Source organism: Syngnathus acus, chromosome 10 (assembly GCF_901709675.1).
Source record: "Syngnathus acus chromosome 10, fSynAcu1.2, whole genome shotgun sequence".
In the NCBI taxonomy this organism is placed as follows: Eukaryota; Metazoa; Chordata; class Actinopteri; order Syngnathiformes; family Syngnathidae; genus Syngnathus; species Syngnathus acus.
In genome coordinates this window covers 2499909-2513827 of record NC_051095.1, presented here as the reverse complement: position 1 = coordinate 2513827, position 13919 = coordinate 2499909, and the positions used below count along the sequence as shown (strand labels likewise).

At 47.6% G+C, this 13919-nt stretch overlaps 1 protein-coding gene across 1 annotated transcript in view; it reads left to right on the top strand.

Moving 5' to 3' along the window:
- The window catches only part of LOC119129646 (C-type mannose receptor 2-like), a 902042-nt gene that overhangs the window by 277087 nt on the left and 611036 nt on the right, over positions 1 to 13919 (top strand). The gene's annotated exons all lie outside the window — the stretch shown is intronic.

Sequence of the window (13919 nt, the reverse complement as noted above, 5' to 3'; positions counted from 1 at the left end):
ACTCAAACCGTTTTCATTTTATTCTCCTAAAAGTCCCACTTTGACCTGTGAACCTCTGCACTTTGATCATTTAGGATCTCATTCAAGTTTTCCAGTGAATGACTACTATATTATTTTCAAAGAACCCCAACGTTGTGCTCGTGAATGCTCCAGCTGATTTACACCTTGAGCATTTTTCTCTTCCTGTAACAGGACCAAATGTCGTTTTTTTCCCTTCGAATTCAGTCCAAATTTGTTCTGCTAAAATGAGCCTTCCGATATGACACCTTCATTCTGGGCCAGTGACAACCTTTGCAGACGGCTCCAAACCGTTCCGCTTACTGCAGGTGTTGCGTCGCTCCACTCAAACTTGTCCGTGTTCTTCCTGAGTCCCACCCAAGATTGCGATCCTCCTACATATGGCGCGTGAGCTGGAGGAAATGACAAAAAGCAATTGAGCGCAAGAGGGGCATTCAAACGCGACAGACACGGTGACCCGTTGCGGGACGATAGCTGGCATCGGCAGTATGTCTCGAAGCTCACCAGCCAAGAATTGGCCATCCACCAGTGAGTGGACGCTGGTCAGTTGACCTCTCCAGTCTTGGCAGAACTTCTCGGCCTCCTTCCAAGTGCGCTCCTTCCCCTCAAAGTGATAGCAAGAGTCCTTGTACAGTAACTCGCCAGTGTCGCAGAAGGAAGCTGAAAAGCAAAAGAAAAACCAATTGGAAAACCACAACCACGCGACACGGTGCGGGTGCGAAAAGAAAGAAGACGCGTCGCTGCCACTCACTCTCCACTCGACTGACGCCGAGTCCGTAGTCTTTGTAGGAACACAGCCGTCCCTCCGGGCAGGCTGCAGGAGAATTGTGTTTTTCTCCTCTGAGCGTGCGTCGACATTACAACGGGGGATCAGACTTACCGTCGGGCGACCGCTTGCACATGTACGCCAAGGAGGATCCGCACGAGCCATGTCTCCACTTGCCAGGCCGACTGGAGAGGTGCACCCCTTGGTTGACGTACGCGCAGGAAGCAACGTCGGCGCTGTCGGGGAGAAGCGGTGAAAAGCGAGAGACACAAAGGGGCCAATGTGAAGGCTCCTTGCTCGTCTTCCCTGTGCCCTCGCTCAGGTTTTGCAGACGGGTTCCATCATCTCGCCGTGTGCCCCGCCCGCCTGTCAATGAACGGACACGAAGAGGTGACCTTCTTACCTTCTGTCTTGACCTGAGTACCAGTTGGCGTAGGTCGGCATCACAGCCGTGTCGGACTTAGTCAGCTTCGTTTCTCCCGCTTGAAAAAACTGACACCAGGTCTCGCTGCAGTTCTGCAGAGTCCAAACCCGTTGTCAGTCAACTAACCACCAGTAGCCAGCCAACTGCCGCTTGCGTGCGCCTCACCAGATTGGAGCGTCCGATCCAGAAGGGCTTGTCGCCCATTTGCTTCTTCACAAAGATTTCCTCGTAAGGCGAGACGATGGAGACCAGGTCGCCTCCCTCCGAGACGCAGTCGTAACGAGCCCCCAGCCAACCGTTGGTGGTCTCCATCTTCTTGTAGCAGTTGGAGCCGAAGCGGCGCCACCCTTTGGTCCTATCACATGTCTGAATGACTGAGAATAGAATAGGATAGAATAGAATAGATCTTTATTAGCATTGTTACATGTCCAACGTTTTGGGACTATTCTGACGTTAAGAGCGCTACGTTTTTGTATTTGGTGAAATGAGGATCTGCGACAAACAAGCAGAGCTCGCCTTTTATTCCGTTTCAGCCAATTGCGTCACCTGCATCAGACCAAAAAACGAACCATCGCCATTTCGGTCCTCCGATAGGATGACAAGCGTTGGGCAGAATGGACCGAGCACCCTGTCTTACCTCGTCTCTTGCAGACGTAGCCGCGCTTCTTCTCGCAATCGCCGACTCCCCGGCCGCCCTCGCCACCGAGTAAGGAGTTGCAGCGTCGGCCGGAGGGGTCACCTGGAAGGAGACGGCGGATGCTCAGCGCTCCCCCACGGAAATGGACATTTTCCGGCCAGGTTTTAGACCCACCCACCTGCGGCGGCCAACTGGACGGAATTGGGTGAGGATTGGGCCGACTGCTCGCTGCCGTCTTCAACCGTGGTGTCGTTGGTGTCCAACCACAAAGAGGAAGCGTTTGGCAGAAGACCTTTGGGTCAAAGGTAAACACGGTTGAAACATCTCACAGGTGCATGTGCGAAACACTTAACCGTAACGAAGTGCGGGAGACGTCTGGCTCGTGTCCTTGTCGCTGGGGGCCACAAGCTTTTCTTTGGAATGAAAAAAACTTGGCAAAAAGCGATTCCTTTGGTGCTCCCTCGATTCCACTTTCTCCCGCATGGATTCTTTCATCAAGCACATTGAACAGCCTACCTTGGACGAAGGCGTGTTCCTGCGAGTCGGCGATGCCGAGCAGGTTGCCGCTGAGGCGGGCGCACTTGTCTCGCGCCTCCTTCCAGGTCTTGGTGGGCTTGGAGTCGATCAGGTAGCAGAAGTCGTTGGCGGGGTTTTCCTGCCACCAGCCGCACTTTGCGCTCTCGCCTGCAAGCGAGACTCGGGTCACTTGAGAGCAAACAGGATTTTGCACGTGGGCTGCAGGGTCGGACGCCCGCCCACCTGATGTCGATGTCGGCGCTGGGAGAAGCGGAAGAGAATCTCTGGCCTTGCCTGCAAGGATGTGAGAGGGTCAAATATGAGAGAGCGCCCAGAAGACAAAGGGCAAATGAGAGGTCGTGACTTTCCGACCTTTTGACAGATGGATGGACGAAGGGTATCGCAAGTGTCTATGTAAACTTCAGCAGCAGTCGTCAATTTGGAGCAGGCATATGGAAATTTCGGAAGATACCACGGGGCGTCATACTGCGGAGGGAGGACACAGCGGACGGGACTTGAGCGTGTTAGGTGTTGCAGTTGTTCAGATGGCCTCCCAGCAAATTCCTTCAAAGTCACTTTATTGATTTAAATCTCTCCGATTCATTTTCATAACCGCTTTCTCACAGTCAGAATTGTTGCCATATTCAGACTGAAACTTTTCAATGAACAAATGTTTCCCTGGAAAATGAAAGGTGCACTTAGATTCTACTGATCACTTCCTTGGTTTTTCCATCTAAATGATCATTTGAATCCTCATAAAATGGAAAAAACGGTTTGTCTTGGAACACCACTCAAGGCAGGTCTGATTCAAATCAAACCATTTGACAGGCAGAGCATTCTTGTCAGATTTGTCCTCCTAATTCAACACAACTTTGTTCTGCTCAAAGGACACTTTTTAACTTTTGCCTTCTAACATGTCGGCTGCATTCTGGCCAATTGACAACTTTTTGGACCTCGATCTGTTGCACACGTGTCACTTACTGTAGTTGATCCGTCGCACCACTCCAAGTCGCCATGGTTCCGGCTGAGTCCCAGCCAAGACCAATATCCTGGTCCCATGTGAGCTTGAGGAGAGCAGAACAAAGACTTGTTGTGAAACATTGCGGCTCGATTGCTGGCCTGCTCAGTTTGCCTTGGCGCTCGCTCACCAGCCAAAAATTGCCCGTCAACCTGTGAGTGGACGCTGGCCAGGTGACCTTTCTTGCCTTTGCACAAATTCTCAGCCGCTTTCCAGTTTGTACGTGTCCCCTCAAAATGGTAACACGAGTCCTTGTACAGGAACAAGCCAGGGTCGCAGAAAGAAGCTGGAACCCAAGAGAAACTCATGAGACAACCACAACGAGACGCTGCGGGTGTAGAAAGAAGAAGCGTCGCTGCCGCTCACTCTCAACTCGATTGTAACGGAAACCCAAGTCTTTGTAGGAACACGGCCATCCGTCCGGGCAGTCTGCAGGAGGACGACGTGATTGCAATTTTTCCTCCTTTCAGCGTCAACATCTCAAGAAGAGACAGACTCACCATCGGGCGACCACTTGCACATGTATGCCAAGGAGGATTGGCACGATCCATGTCTCCACTTTCCAGGCTGACTGTGATGGTACACACCTTGGTTGACGTAGGCGCAGGAAGCAACGTTGGAGCTGTCGGGGAAAAGTGGGGGAAAATGAGACACACGACAAGCCAAATTGGAGTCGATTCTCCTCTTTTCGGATAAAAAGAAAACAAAAGCTGGTTTTGAACCTGCTCACACACTTTTGGAAAGGGGTTCCAAAGTGTTCCTGTGCATCTCTCCTGACACCGAATGCAAAGAGGTGACCTTCTTACCGTCCGTCTTGACGCGGGTCCCAGTTGGTGTAGTCCGGCGTCATACTGGTGTTGGACCAAGTCAACTCCTTTGCTCCCGCTTCAAAAAACCAACACCAGTCCTCGTCGCACTTCTGCCGAAACCAATCCCGGTTGTCAATGGCGTAGCAATGGCGAGCCAACAGCACTTTGGTCTTACCAGATTGGAGAGTCCGATCCAGAAGGGCTTGTCGCCCATTTGCCTCTTCACAAAGTCTTCCTCGTCCTTGGAGGTGATGGAAACAAGGTCGCCGCCCTCCCAGAGGCAGTCGTAACGAGCGCCCAGCCAACCGTTGGTTGGCGCCATCGTCTTGTAGCAGTGGGAGCCGTGAAGAGTCCATCCGACTTTTGCGTTACATGTTGGCTCAGGAATGATTGGTTCTGATGAAAGAGCAAAGTTGCCTTGGTCATTTGTCAGCGTTTGGGGAAAAACACAAATTGAGCAAACGGACAAGAAGGAAGTCGGCCGAATTCAGTTGTTGCCAAATTGCGTCACCTGCATGACTGACAATATGAGATCAATCAAGTGGAACTTAAGCGTTGGGCAGAGGCTGAGATCAGCCGGAGTCAAATTGCCTGTTGGCCGTGCACAAAGTTGGTCAATAAAGCCAATTCTGAGTCTGAAATCATCGATCCACAAAAAATCGACAAGGCACTTTTTTTTTTTTTCTTCTCACCATCGTCATCAACCGTTTTCAAGATGCTGAATAATTTCAAGGACATGTCAAAGGACGGAGGAAATTCAGTCCACTTCTGTCTGACACGCTTTTATCGCAAACAGTAATGCGGCCATAACGCAGTGCGTGCACTGTCCGTTTTTTTTTTGCATTTGTTTTTTTCTTTTTTGTGTGTCAAATGTTCACATGACCAAATTGATTACATGTGGATAGGTAGTAGTATTGTTTGGATGAGTGAAAGGCAATTCATTTGGAAGCAGTTGTGTGGCTTTGGAATCGCCCCCGCCACCCTCCCTTTGCGTTTCCTCCCCGGCCTCTGCTGTCCCCCCCTCCCTTGCCTGCTTGGAGCAGGCAGGCGGGAGGAGAGAGAGGGCTGCTCTTCTGACACGCACGCACGAAGAACCAACGAAAGAACCACGACACGACACGACACCACTCTCAGCAGCAAATTGACATCACGCGACAATAAGGGCGCCCCAGTGCCCATTGAACGGATTTGAGATGGAAGTGAGTCAGCTATGGAAGAGATTTCTTTTATTTTTGAGAGTGCTCTCGCCACGTGTATGGCGCCCTGAGCGGTCGCCCATATTACCCTTAGCAAAATGCGGCCCTGCGTAGGACTCCCACCTGATTCTGATGTCGGCGCCAGACGAAACTCGAAGAAATTTCTGGCCTTGCCTGTAAGGACGTGAGAGGATCAAAAATGAGAGAGCGACCAGAAGACAAAGGGCAAATGAGAGGTCGCGACTTTCTGACCTTTTTGACAGATGGGTTGTTGATTCTCACTGCAAGAATACATGTGAACTTGACCATTGGAAAGCAATTGGGCGCAGTCGTTCTCTTTGCCTTCTGGATACAACGGGACATCATTCTGCGGAGGGAGGACACAGCGGGTGGGCGTGACTTGAGCGTGTTAGGTGTTGCAGCTGCTCAGATGGCTTTCCAGCAAATTCCTTCAAAGTCACTTTATTGATTTAAATCTCTCCAATTCATTTTCATAACCGCTTTCTAACAATCAGAATTGTTGCCATATTCAGACTGACACTTTTCAATCAACAAATGCTTCCCTGGAAAATGAAAGGTGCACTTTGATTCTACTGATCACTTGATTGTTTTTTCCTTCTAAATGATCATTTGAATCGTCATAAAATGAAAAAACCCGTTTGTCTTGTAACATGACTCAAGGCAAGTCAAATTCAAATCAAACCATTTGACAGGGAGAGCATTCTTGTCAGATTTGTCCTCCTAATTCAGCACAACTTTGTTCTGCTCAAATGACACTTTTTAACTTTTGCCCTCTTTTTTTGGACCTCGATCTGTTGCACACTTGTCACTTACTGTGGATGATCCGTCGCTCCACTCCAATTTGCCATTGTTCCTCCTGAGTCCCAGCCAACTCCAATAAGCTCCCTCGTGAGCTTGAGGAGAGCAGAACAAAGACTTGTTGTGAAACATTGCGGGTCGATTGCTGGCCTGCTCATTTTGCCTTGGCGCTCGCTCACCAGCCAAAAATTCTCCGTCAACGTATGAGTGGACGCTGGCCAGGTGACCTCCCTTGTTCTTGCAGAAATCCTCAGCCGCTTGCCAGGTTGCACGTGTCTCCCCAAAATGGTAACAAGAGTCCTTGTACAGGAAGTGGCCAGAGTCGCAGAAGGAAGCTGAAACCCAAAAGAACCTCGTTAGAAAAGCACAAAAAGATGGTGCGGTGTGAAAAGAAGCGCCGCTGCCACTTACTCTCCAGTTGATAGTAAACGGAAGCAGATTCTTTGTGGGAACAGGTACGTCCATTCGAGCAGGCTGCAGAAAGACGACGTAGTTGTGCTTTGCTTCTTTCAGCGTCAACATTACAACGGGGGTTCAGACTTACCGTCGAGCGGCCGCTCGCACATGTACGCCAAGGAGGATCCGCACGATCCATGTCTCCACTTGCCAGGCTGATTGAAGGTGGGCACTCCTTGGTTGACATAGGCGCAGGAAGCAACGTTGGAGCTGTCGCGGAAAAGTGGGGAGAATCGAGACACACAACGAGCCAATTTGGAGTTGATTCGCCTCTTTTCGGATCAAAAGAAAACAAAAGCTGTTTTTGAACCTGCTCACACATTTTTGGAAAGGGTTCCAAAATGTTCCTGTGCATCTTGCCGGACACAGAACGCAAAGAGGTGACCTTCTTACCTTCCCTTTTGACGCGTGTCCCAGTTGGTGTAGTCCGGCGTCATACTGCTGTTGGACCAAGTCAGCTCCTTTGCTTCCAAAAATTCACACCAATCCTCATCGCAGTTCTGCCGAAACCAATCCCGGTTGTCAATGGCGTACCAAGGGCGAGCCAACAGCACTTTGGTCTTACCAGATTGGAGAGTCCGATCCAGAACGCCTTGTCGCCCATTTGCCTCTTCACAAAGTCTTCCACGGTCTCGTCGGTGATGGAAACAAGGTCGCCGCCCTCTAAGGCGCAGTCGTAACGAGCCCCCTGCCAACCGTTGGTTGTCCCGTCCTTCTTGTAGCAGTGGGAGCCGTGAAGAGTCCATCCGTTGTCACATGCCTTGATTGATCCTGATGAAACAGCAAAGTTGCCTTGGTCATTTTTCAGCATTTGGTGAAGAGGAGAAATTCAGCAAACAGACAAGAATGAAGTCAAAATGAGTTGTTTTCAAATTGCGTCACCTGCATGGCTGACAATAACATGAAATAAACAAACTAAAATAATGTATTCACCCAAAAAATCAACAAGACACATTTTCGTCACGAGATAACAGTTTCAAGAAGCTGAATGATTTCAAGGACTGTTGCACATGTCTAAAAAAGGGAAGAAATACAGTCCACTTCTGTCATTCTGCCGCCTCTCGGGGAGAAAAAAAGTTTTTTGTTTTTTTAACTCAACTCCTGCCCACAGGATGGCGCTAGAAGTCAACAGATTCCACTTCCAGCTTTTTCTTTTTTATTTTCATCAATGTCAAAGTATCTTTTGGTAAATCTATGCAAAGGAAGACGTGTTGGAATTTCACGCCTCTTGTAACAAATCTTCGTGACTATCACTTCCTTTGCCCCACCGCCCACACACGCTCCAGTGCAACGTATTTGCCCCTTTTTTGGGGTAAGAAAAAACGCAATGTGTGGTTGCAAATATTAAAGCCAATAGTGGTGCAGTTGTGTTGCTAACTTACGCGTGTGCACGTCGCTATATACGTAGACAGTAGCCCGTATGACGTTTTGGTTGATTTTGTTTGGAGGGATGGACAAACAAGTGCCACGTTAACGTCAAAGTGGATCAAATGATATATTCGCTCCTCTAATTGTGTCGGTTGCATGTCCTATTCGATATGAAACATTGTTTGGTGGTAAAAAGAGAGCAGGGAGGGCTCTGGATACACTCCATCACTATTCAAATGATTATTTGATCACTTGTGCTTAGCGCCACATTGACTAAACGACTTTTGTTGCAGACCGGACGGACATCGTCATTACTCTTAAGTACAACCTTTGCTTATTTCCGAGACAGTATGTGAGGAGAAAACGGAGTTTGCCTTTCCAACAAAGTGATACACCGTTTTGTCCTCACTGGGGCTCTTTTACTCCCCAAACATATTTGATACATGTCTATTATTGAGGACTTGCTGTATATCATCCTCCCTGTGATATTGGGGTTCTCGCATGTTCATATTTAACCATTACAATCATTTTCTTCTGCTCTGTCACTTCAGTTCCGGAATCATTCTAAGATTCGTTTCCTCGCAAACTTCTTTCTCTCGAGTTGCCGTGCGCATTTGGGCGAGGGAGGGGGGAGTGGGGTTGGAATGTGCCATTGCGTCTCGCAATCAATGTCAGCTTGTTAAAGAGGCATAAAAACAGGTAAAAAAGACTCTTTGCACTCACAACACAAAGATTACGTGCACAAGAGCAAGCGCTGTTGCATCCATTTGAAAAGAACTGCATTTGGGTCCAAAAAGTGGACTGAATTTGGGTTGAAAATCAAGCCAAACTCTTTTGCGCAGAACAGTCCAAAAACTCCTCAAATGCCAAAACGCCCCATAGTTGAGACCAATTCACCCAGCTTCCTAAGTCGGTCCAATTTTGAACCCGGCGGCGGATCCGCACTGCCATCCGAACCACACAAGTTCTTCCAAAGTTGTCATTAAGTTGTACATTTTGGTCGATGTACTCACCGTCTGCGCAGCTGTACAACATCCATACAACGCAAGACAGGAGAACCAGCGCCAGGCGCGCGGCCGGCGGGGTCATCATGGCCTCGAGGCTATTGAACGCAGAAATCTCGGTGTGGTGCACGCACTCGTTCCGCTCGAAACAAGGACAGCCGCCCGCTCGACAGGCGCTCGCTCACTCGCTCGGCTGCTGCTGCTGCGGCTGCTGCTCGGCCCCCACCTTCGCGAGTAACGCACCGTTGGTAGAGCGCGTTCCCGCGGAGACGCTCTGTACGTGTGCGCGTCTTTGAGCGATGGAACGCGATATCATTTCGGCCACCTTTGTCCAGACTTTGGACACCACTGATTTTATTCGCTATGGGAAAGGGGGGACGCAAGCAAGAAAGGGGGACAACCTTTGGGGTCACCTCAACCTACGTTTTAAAGTGAAGCCAAGTCATGTGTAAAAGTATTTATTTATTTTTTTTTTTTTTTACTCGACATCAGTCAGAGTGGAATCAGCTCATGACAACGTCGACTGACTGAAAGATCAAAAACATTGGCTCACTCAATCAGCCGACATTTTCTCATCACATCAGGGGCGGTTGCTTGCGAAAAAAGGCAAATGAGCAGGTTGTCACGTAGCAGGAAGGATGGCTTCCTAAAAGGCACCGGCGGTTTTTAGCCAAGGGGTTGGGGTGGCCAGTGGCGTGCTGGGACCATTTTCCAGCCCGGGAGTTTCAAATCCAACCGGCCCAATGGCAGGCGCACAGAATAGTGGAATACCGCCGCGTCACTTGACTCCACTATATTTAAGCGCTGACCAAGGGTGACTATAACAGAAAATAAAAGATGATACATCATTAAAATATAGAACAAATAGGCTACTGTAGCAGTTGAATTATGTTTTATGTTCAAGATTTTCTATTCGCCACGTTTGAGCGTGCCAAACAAGGAATTTGACTTCGGTACATCACAGCCTGGGTGGTATCGCCCAACTTGAGACACCGGGAAGAGAATTGCAATGCAAAATGGGTGTTGTAGTTCCGAATCGGGTGGAGTTGAAAATGCATTGAATTAAAAGCTAGATTAAAATTTCATTCATTTCTAGCCGATCAAATGATGGCCCCCACCGGCCCCACGTGGGAACGGCCATCGTCTCTCCCGATTAGCCAGCGTGCTATTGGGGCTGTCTCAGGATCCCCCCAAAAAAATGGATTTATTATTCATTCATCACTCTTATTTATTCCTTGTTTGTGCCTTCTTGTTTTTCTTTTTTTGTGTTGTTTACTTGTATGTGTATTGTGTACTATGTCTTGTCACCGTGGGATAGTGGGATTGTAATTTCAATTTCTTTGTGTGTCCTGGCATGTGAAGAAATTGACAATAAAGCAGACTTTGACTTTGACCTTTGACTTTGACACACGGACTTATATTCGGGCCAATATGGTACTTTGCCACCAGGCGCAAGACAAGTATCAATTTGGGAGCAAACGTTTCCTTAATATGTATCGGTTTGCCTGTGAGTTAGGTTTCGCTTTCTGGTCCCCTTTCCAGTAAATGATGCTCAGGCCGTCTTAGTTACATTTAAAGTCATTCAGTGGTGCACCGTTTCCTTGCTGTCCTGAATCTTCATCAATTGGAATTTTACTCTCTGTGATTCCACCATTGTCTTTTTCAGTGACATACGCTCACTCATTCACGAGAGCACCTAAGTGACTGACTGTGTGTGTATGTGCACGTGTGTGTACGTGCACGTGTGTGTACGTGAGTGTGAGTTAGGTTTCGTTTTCTTATCTCCCTTTTCTTGGAACCTAAATTTGTTCCAGACATATTTCTGACAGGATGCTGCTGGTAACAAATGTTTCTATTTCCAGCACTCTCATGTTGTCTTGGTCTCATTCAAGGTTATCAAAAGGTGTCGCGCCAGGCCAGCCCCGTCCTGAACCTTCCTCCATTAGAAATTTTACTCTCTGTGAATCCACAATTGTTATTTTCAATGACATCCACTCACTCATTCACGGGAACACCGAAACGACGGCCCGGCTCACTTTTACGTGGCACCTGCAAGATGGCATCAGTTGGCAACAAGCAAATACCAAAGCTACATTGCCACCTGGCACAAAACAAGTATCAATTTGGGAACAGACGTTTCCTGAATAGATTAGAATTTTTTTTTTTTTCTTCTTTTTGTGCCAGAATGGAATGAGGAGTGCCCAGCTCACCTGCTGCTTAATTGCAAAGTCCTTTATTGGCCTTTAAAAGGAACTCACAGCAACAATAAGAAAGATACCACTGCATTTCAGCCCTGCCACAAAAGGTCAGAAGGTCAATGGCAAACAGGTGTCGCAAATTGGTGTGGGTGTTGATGACAGCGAGGCTGGAGAACAAGATGTCACGTTTGAGTGACTGGACACTTTAAGAGGAAGACGGTGCCTGCCGCTAGCGTTCCCCATCTGTCAGCCGTGGTGACCTGCAATGAAACACACGCAGCCAGCATTGCTTCGCACAAAAAGGGCCTAACAAGGATGTTTTTAGCAGTGAGTACGTTTGCACCGATTGAATTTTCAAGAACTTCAGGGAGAGAGGTTCAATTGTTCAAACAAAACACACAATCAATTTGAACCCGTGCAGCCTTTTTTTTTTCTCCAGTGCTTGTGTCCCTCTATTATTTGTATTTGTTTTGTTTTTTTCTGTCATTTTTGTTTTATAATGACATATTTTATTTATTTTATATACTTTTAAGATGTATTTTATCAGTTTTAATTGTTTTTTTAGGCGGGGGGTAAATCACAATATCGTCAACCATATTCGTTTTTGCTCCAATTTAAATTTAGATTCCAGTTTCAATTGTTTTTTTTAAGCGGGTGATAAATCACAATATCTTCAACCATATTAGTTTTTGCTCCAATTTAAAATTAAATTCCAGTTTTGTTTTTTTAAGCGGGTGGTAAATCACAATATCTTCAACCATATTAGTTTTTGCTCCAATTTAAATTTAAATTCCTAATTTCTTTTTGACAACAGATCTGATCTCATCACTAATTTTGAGTCTAGTGGGGGACCTCTAGTGGCCAAAACGGGAATTACAGCGACACGACACCTGAGCCGTGTCGGTCCGGTGAGAACCTTGACGTCAGGCACGGAGACGACCATTATTTTGATAACCGATCAATCTCGCGATGTGTAATTTGTGAGCATTGAAGTCAGGGATGGAGCCAACGTTTATTTTGAGAATTTATTATTTGCTCTTGATTGATTGATCGTAATGATAAAAAGATGTTTTTACGTTTACTGCCACTGTGTTTAAGATGCGCAAAAAAAAAGAAGAAAAAAAATAGAATAGCCAATCGTTTGGGGGTGTGGGCGGGGCAATGCGTTGGGCAGACCAGAGCAGTGCCAGTTTTAATTGAACAACAAAAAAAACAAAGGCCAATACCAGTATGCAACAAAACGTCACTTATGGGATGCTGTTGAAGTGCCACTGCAGCTCAGCCAGCTGAGTGAGGACGTGCGCCCCCTGCTGGTGTTTGTCAACGCCACGAGCGGCGGCCAAAAGGGCCAAGAGCTTCTGTGCGCCTTCCGCAAGCTTCTCAACCCACACCAAGTCTTGACCTCTGAAACGGTGTGAGTGGCTGAAACATACGTCGATAGAAAAATCCCACCTGTCGTTTGGCAAAAAAGAAAAAAAAAAGTCTCTTCAATTTGATTGAGAAGTGCATGCAAGAAAGGGTCGATGAAAATCCCACCTGTCTTTTGGCCACAAAGAGAAAAAGTCCCCTCCATTTGATTGAAAAGTGCACGCAAGAGAGTTTCACCCATCGCGGGGGGCCATTCGAGCTCTGCTCGTCGTCTCAATCTATTGTGTGACGTTGTGCCGCAGTGCATTGTCCTACCAGATGGCGGCGCCAACCGCTTCCAATGCGATGAAAGCAAATGCAAAGTTGCCCCATCAAATTCACCCAGTCGCCTTGACCACCTTCCAGAGCGTCCAAACAAAACGTTTGCCAACATCTCCAATGCTAAAGTTCAATCATAGAATATTAATGTTTTAATTATTAATTTTTATAATTATTAATGAATTTTAATTAATATATTATGATCAGTTGTAAATCATATAATAAATCGAGTAAGTAGAAGAAACAAAAAGTTGCCCCATCAAATTCACCCAATCGCGTTGACCATGCACCTCCCGGAGCGTCCAAACAAAACGTTTGCCAACCTCCCCAATGCTAAAGTTCAAAGACATAATCCATGGTCAATCACATAATAAATTGAGTAAGTAGAAGAAGAAAACAATTGCGCCATCAAATTCACCCAATCGCGTTGACCATGCACCTTCCGGAGCGTCCAAACAAAACGTTTGCCAACCTCCCCAATGCTGAAATTCAATCATATATAATCCATTGTAAATCTCCGCCCTTTGTCACCGATTCTGTTCGTCATGTTTACGGACAGAATTTCTAGGCGCGGCCGAGGCGTTGAGGGTGTCCGGTTTGGGGACCTCAGCATCGCGTCCCTGCTCTTTGCAGACGACGTAGTGCTGTTGGCTTCTTCAAGTCGTGATCTTCAGCTTTCACTGGAGCCGTTCGCAGCCGGGTGGGAAGCGGTCGGGATGAGGGTCAGCACGTCCGAATCCGAGTCCATGGTCCTCGGTCGGAAAAGGGTGGAATCAGGAATGCGGAGGAGTTTAAGTATCTTGGGGTCTTGTTCACGAGTGAGGGCAGTATGGAGCGCGAGATCGAGAGCTGAGCCAAAAGCAAAGCTCTCAATTTACCGCTCCATCTACGCTCCTACCCTCACCTATGGTCACGAGCTATGGGTCGTGACCGAAAGAGCGAGATCCCGAATACAGCCGGCCGAAATGAGTTCCCTCCGCAGGCTCTCCCTTAGAGATAAGGTG